The sequence below is a fragment of the Triturus cristatus genome, chromosome 5_1 (assembly GCF_964204655.1).
Source record: "Triturus cristatus chromosome 5_1, aTriCri1.1, whole genome shotgun sequence".
NCBI classification, from domain to species: Eukaryota; Metazoa; Chordata; class Amphibia; order Caudata; family Salamandridae; genus Triturus; species Triturus cristatus.
Window position 1 is genome coordinate 1,023,205,077 of NC_140587.1, and position 7,095 is coordinate 1,023,212,171.

Sequence of the window (7,095 nt, forward strand, 5' to 3'; positions counted from 1 at the left end):
ACCGTACCCACGCATTCATTGCGTGTGTACGGTCCATATCACTGTTCTACTGGTGCCGTAGGAGTACGTGTGCAACGCACCGTACACGTCCACTTCCGTTGTTTCGGTACGCAGGGGTTGCTGGACACGCTGACCAGACCCTGGTGGTAATGTATGGGCTCCATATTATAGGTTTGGCTTTGGGTATGGGGTATGTTTCCTGCCCCTCACCCCTACCTTGGCCCCTGGGTGTTGTTCTCACCTTCTGCGGCGTGTGCGTCGGGTCCGGTGCACCAGGTCGTAGGCCAAGAGGACCGAGATGACACGTACGGTGGGGTTCATGGCGTGTACGTCGCGTACCGGGGCTCCGTTGCGTAGCGGTTCGCGTAGGACTCTGCTTTTCCAGCTGTGTTTGGCTCCTGTAAGAAAAGAGCCATACGGAGTGCCGTAGGGATGAATCGTACTTGCTGGGCCGGAAACCGCTGCTTAAATACGTCCGGACGTCGCGTACAAGCTGTTCCGGATCAGACTCGTTGTTTATTTTTACCCGTCTGGTCTTTTGTACGATTCGTACGGAAAAAGGCTTTCAGTACGAATCGTACTTCCTAGGTAGTAAGAAAAGTTTACCGGGTACGAGTCGTATGGAGAAAACGCTCCGTACAACGATTCGTACAGCCTTTTTCCAGGATCGGAATCGGCCCCAAAGTAAGTCCCACTTTAAAAGTTGAAATGCAACTTGATAAAAAATAAGTATGAAATGAGTTTTAAAAACCTTGCATTTAAAAGCTTACCAATGTGTATTTGTGGGGGGAGACCCCCCACACCCCCATCTACCCATGATAACGTTATAAAAGAATGCGTATTTGTGGGAGGAGACCCCCTACACCCCCCATTTACCCATAATAATGTTGTAAAAGCATGCGTATTTATTTGGGGAGACCACCCACACCCCCCATCTACCCAAAAAACGTTTAAAAAGCATTCGTATTTGTGGGGGTGGGGGGACCCCCATACCCCCCATCTACCCATAATTTCCAGGAAAAAACATAGTTAATTGTGAGGGGTGACTCACCGCACCCCCCCAATCTTCAATGAAATTTGTTGTAAAGACCTATGTTCATTAACCAACATGCGTTGTAAAATTCATAAACAGTTAAAAAGCAGATTTGAAAAGCTGCTACCCATTCTAGAAGCTGTAAGAAATATATATTTTTTCTTTTAAGCAGATATTTCAACAATGTCAAGCAGCAACCGAGCAACATATGTGAAATTCCGGACAGGAAATAACCTTCTAAAGTATGGTGGGTACCTCTATTGTAAAGATAAAACTGTTTAACCCAGATGTCATTGGAGGTGTGTGCAATACTTCTTGTCCCATTGCACAGGCAGAGCGGTTACTCTGGAAGAAACCGTGGTTAGGACCAGTGGCGGCTGGTGACATTTGAAAGTGGTGTGGCGTAAAAGAATTGTTGTACTTTATTGCGGCCAGCGAGAGTAGCGAGCGAGCCTGAACCACCTACGGAGGGCTCGGGGGGGGAGGGGGTTTCCCCCGTGAAAATTTTGAAAAAATAGTGGGCAAATGGTGCATTTTCAAGCAAATTTGAGAAAGCAGGAAGGTGTCAACCACTTTGAGGTCTGATGACAGACAAGGCACCAGAGCCAGACAGCAGGCAAAGCACTGCAAGCTCAACAAACAGTACGTGTCCTTGACCAAACCAACTTAAACAGGCAGCTCGAACATGATGTCACCCACTTTGTGGGACAATACTGCATCACTGCTAGAGAGACTCGGCAAGAGATGCCGTGGGGAAAGTACCTGCAAGGGCCGGAAATGGACAACTGACCACCCAGCTAAGCAACAACAACACAGTCCTGTGGAGTGCTCATCCTTACACACAGCAAAAAACAAAGATGTTTATCTGGGACGACCTTCTCTTAATTTGACATTAACAATCATGATCCATTAGCACTGTTGACAAATTGCCCAGTTCCGAGTGAAAATGTGTTCACTCATTGTTACAATGCATTCAATCCGGCACCAAAAGTTATACGACTTTTCAGTCACTTTGGAAGCAGCAATCCATTATATCCAATCAGCAATGCACAAACAACCTTTCAATAAACAAATGCCTTATTTCATTTAACTGCAAGTAAACCGCTTGGATTTCATGGGGCAGTGAGCAGACATCATTTGACTTTCTGTTGGTAGTTTATAGCAGATTGTAGACCTATATGGGGGGTTAGATTGTAGGTTATGCATGTAGAATTGTGTCTGGTGGTATGCAGAGAGCGTGAGGTGTTTGTGTGCTGGGGTGTAGTGGCAATGTATATAGTCTTAGCTCTATGCATCCTGTGTGCATTGGGTTTGGCTTGTGCATTTGTTTGCAGGTCTGTGCACGGCGCGTTTATCGTGTGTTTGCTGTTGGTAGGCACAGGTTGGGTGAAGCTGCCATGGGCATAACTAGCATCTCATTGCATTGCAAATGCTCGTTTCAGTTGTTATCAACTAAAACAATGTACATCTTAGGCATTGAGCAGGGGGCATAAATGAATTAAAAGAAAACACATAACACAGTACTAAACTCTGTTCACGGCCTGTCAACAAGGAAGCCATCTTAAAATAAAAGTGTGACATCTCGGTTTTTGAAGTTTTACACATTCCTCCATATTGTCACTAATCATTCCTGAGTGGACAGCTTCCGAAGCGAACCATCTGCATACAAGCATATGTGTGCTTAATTCTAATCATATGCACATATATATTCATAAATTAAATGGTGCACAATAGCAACTGCTCACCAAGATGGAGATGGAAGGAATATGATGTGATCTATATTATTTTGGAGACCGCACAGCTTTAATAACTACCACCATTAGCCTAAATGTGCTATATTTTGATATGGTAAATCGAAACTAGACTCCAAAAAGGCACCGAAAATATACATAAAAAACAGAGGAGCACGCACAATTGGCAATATTAGCTGAGAACATTTTTTATAGAATAGCACTGAGTAAAACCCATTTATATAGCACGAACTCGACCCGAAGGTATTGGAGTGCTTTACAAGAGCTCCAGTTACGTTACACAAGGAAACATTCATTATTTGGTAGTCGCGGGGAGATTGAGTGATTTGCCTAGAATCACACAATGCTGAGCCCACGCCGGGGCTCGTACCCGGGTCCCCAGCTCCAAAGTGCACCCTCATCCTAATTAATAGCACAGTCAACGTCGTGTACCCCAAAACGAACCAAACGCACAAGTGCTTGTTGAATATCCAGGAGCTGGCCGTGCTACTCTCTTGCCTCTATAAACAATTGCAATTCAAATTCAGAAGTCAAATATAGATCAACCGACAGTTTCCTGTCACGTTTGTGTGCCAGGCGATGAGGCAACAACTGAAAACCCTGCGCCACAGCTGGTACATGCTAAGGCTCTGTAATTATTTCCGGACCAAAAGTGCCCCCAAGGCTTAACTCATGCATAAAACTCTAGGATATCCGGGCAGACACAAGCCTCAGAAACAGTCGCGGCTCGCGGGGGTCGCGCACGGGGGGGAATGAAATATTTTTTTTTAAAACTTACCTCACAGCCGGTCCACGGGTCCACGCCACCTCTCAGACCTCTGATCCCCTGGGCGCCTTCACTAACGCTACTGGAGGGGCCTGCCAACCCCTCTCAGCCAATCCTGGCGCTGCCAGCAGCGCCAGGATTGGCTGAGGGCACAGCTTACGCTACACCCGCTGCCTGCCCATTAGGAGACCGAGGGGCTCCTAATGGGCATGCGCAAGGCAGTAAAAACACAAGTACGCATGACTGGGCACGGACTAAAAATTAATCTCCATGCCCACTCATGCGCACTTGTGCTGCCTTTCCCTGGCTTGTGACAATGCATGTCAGTCAACATGACGCCGGACCGCCCACGGTCCGACGTCATGCTGACTGACATGCATTGTCAGTTAGTTCTCCCCACCCTCGGCGTCTCGGAACTTAAGTAAACTAAGTTCAGAGACACCGAGGGAGCTGCGGGCGCTGGCGGGTGCGCGGGTGCGGGGGGGCTACGCCCCAACGCCCCAATGGACGATCCGCGCCTGGTTAGGACAACAGACCATAACCACTCTGCCTCTGCAATGGAAAAAGAAGTTAGAGAAAATGTCCAACAGATGAAACTTCTAGCACACACCTCCAATGAAAACTGCGGTGCAATACTGAGGGAAGTGGCTCAGAACATACCTTTGCATGTTGCAGGTAGCATGCTTTCCACCCCCAACCTTAGGCGGATGGTTCAAAGAGAAAAAGTGTCAAGTAATCCACACCAAATAACACCCCGTAATTTTGAAGATATTAACATCCCTAGTCATTGATTAATAACTTTTTCAAATGAATCCTTTCTTTTATATGATAATAGAGACGTTCTTAAAAGAATTTTAATTTTTAGCACTAACCAAAACATTTTAACCCTCGAGAACAGTCCAATTTGGATGATGGATGGTACTTTCAAGTCAACACCCCATCCATTTTCTCAAATTTACACTGTTCATGCTAATATAAATTCCACTACAGTCCCTTTAGTGTATGCTTTGCTGCCTGACAAAAATTCTTCTACGTACACTGAATTTTTATCAGTATTAAAATGCAAAACCATGAATAAAAGTCCTGCAAAAGTAATAATTGATTTTGAATTGGTGATGATTACTACAATCTCAAAATTATACCCTGAAACGCAAATCCAAGGATGTTTCTTTCACTTTTCGCTGGCGTATTGGCGCAAAATTCAGAAATCATCCTTGGTTGAGGAAAATTTGTCAAGCAGCAAAATACAATATATATATAGAAAACTAACAGCGTTGTGTTTTGTACCACCTGAGAGTGTAGATGAGTACTACACTGCAATTACTGAATCAGATTTTTTTACCCAAAATGAAGAAAAATTGGCTCCAATTCTAAATTATTTTGAGGATACATGGATTGGCCGTCTAAGCAGGTCGGGTCGCAGGAGGAAACCAAAGTATCCTATTGAATGGTGGAACTGCTATTTAACCTGCTTGGAAGGTGGTGCCAAAACAAACAATGCCATTGAGGGATGGCATCATTCTTTTAATAAAACTGTTGGTAAACATCATCCTAATATATATCATTTTCTGGAAATTTTGAAAAAGAAACAAAGTTTCCAGGACATGAGACTAGCGCAATCACTGGCAGGTAGTCTGAATCCACGGATTTCCAAAAAAAGCAAAGAAATGTCCGAGAGACTATTGGCTAAAATTCAACAATTTTCATTGATGGTGGCTTCAGACTACCTTGACAGTATTGCTTACGTTTTACATTACTGTTATTTAAAAATACTAACATCTTTAAGGAATTACTTGACATTTTTTCTTCTAACAACAATTCGTTTGGAATTTTGAAAAATATTTTTTACTAAAAAAAGGAAAGTTGGGGTTCCTACCTTTCGATGTCTTCTTTTTTGTCAACACAATGGGACTGCTTAAATCCTTGAGTCACCATTGGTCAACAACGATATCCCAGAATATCCTTTTTTTCATTTACAATTAAAAATCCAGGAAAATATTTAAAAATAGGCAACTACGTTAGCCTTAATGCATTCCATAACTGCAGTCTTCTTTTATCATCCAAAAAAATAAGCAATGTTCATTTTTTTTTTAATTTCCAACATCAAACAAGAGAATGCTTTTTCTAGAGTTTTAAATATAGGCAACAATATTAGCCTCGTTCCTTTTAAATATTTCAAATGATCGATGTCATTAACTTGCCAAAATCCAATTCAATTCAGGCAAAGCTGAATTTTTCAATTATTCGACATTTTTGGAGTGATGTCAGAGATCCGAGTATTAAGGTCCATTTACTCCCAACACATGACAACCTGAAAAAAAAATTGCCCTGGATTAGACTTTCCATGCAATTTTATTCTATTATTAAAACTAACAGCATTCTCTTAACATTACATCACATAGACAAATAGTTTTTTTTTTTAGAAACCATTCACATGGAGGATATGCAACTTGTAACATGCATCGGTGTATTTTAACATGAATTCTGAGCTTTACATAAAATTTATCAAAACCTGTTTTTTTAGCACTTCCCTCCCTTTTTAACTTTACATTAGAGGTGTCCACCATACTTTAATCTATTAATGTCAAAAAAGTAATCTTACCTGTCTGCAAAAGCGCTGTCATCTCATCTTCTCCGGAAGGTTTTCAGTCCTGAAAACGAAGCAATCGCGCATAGAGCTGCAGATTCAAGAAGAATAGAAGACGGACAAAGATTTCCATTTCAACTTATAGCAATGCGTGGGAAAATGTAATATTACTGTTCCTAAAATTATTTTAATACAGAAACACTAGAACACCATTTTTTTTATAAATAATTGTTTGATTTGTTATGAAAATAAAATTGATAAATATTTGTTTTTTTTGCAAAAATGACTATTATTATTATTTGATATTGATTAAATGTTTAAATAATTTACACTCTCACATAGGTTGTATAAGTTTCATGAACTGACCTATTCAAGTAGCTGAAAGCCTGTCACCACCTCTAGAAACAACATTCACACCAATCCAAATCGAATCATTTTTTCTAAAGGAATATGTTCTGGCCGGTCGAAAATGTATCTCACAAAGATAACCATTTTAAAAGCTACTTTGCAGTTTCAGAACACAAACATGACTGTGAAGTGTACAGAAGAAAAATGGGACCATTTCAAAGTACCTAATCCCTCAAAAGATTCTGAAAGGAAGCCTGTATTAAATCTATCTATTTTCCTGGAAAAGAAAGAGGAAGGATATTAGTGTGCACCTCAGATGGGACTCAAACCCACAAACCCGGGCTTAGGAGGCCAGTGCCTTATCCATTAGGCCAATGAGACACACATGCATACCTATTTTCTAGAGGCATTATTTAAATCTATTCAATGGTCAGACACCAGTGTCTGCACACAGAGCATTTCTCAGTTCTCTCCATAAGTAAACTTCCCATTTTCATCCTCTTCCATCCCCAACTTTAACGCTCTGTTCTATGCTATTATGGAGACTTTGCATTTCTGGTGTCACAGCTCAAGCCTCTTGTACCATCAAATGGCCCCACTGTTAGTCAGG

At 41.9% G+C, this 7,095-nt stretch overlaps 1 pseudogene; it reads left to right on the forward strand.

Annotated features, from left to right (window-relative positions):
* Positions 1-1,216: 1,216 nt before the first annotated feature.
* LOC146832804 (uncharacterized) lies at positions 1,217-5,385 on the forward strand (annotated as a pseudogene).
* The last annotated feature ends 1,710 nt before the right edge of the window (positions 5,386-7,095 follow it).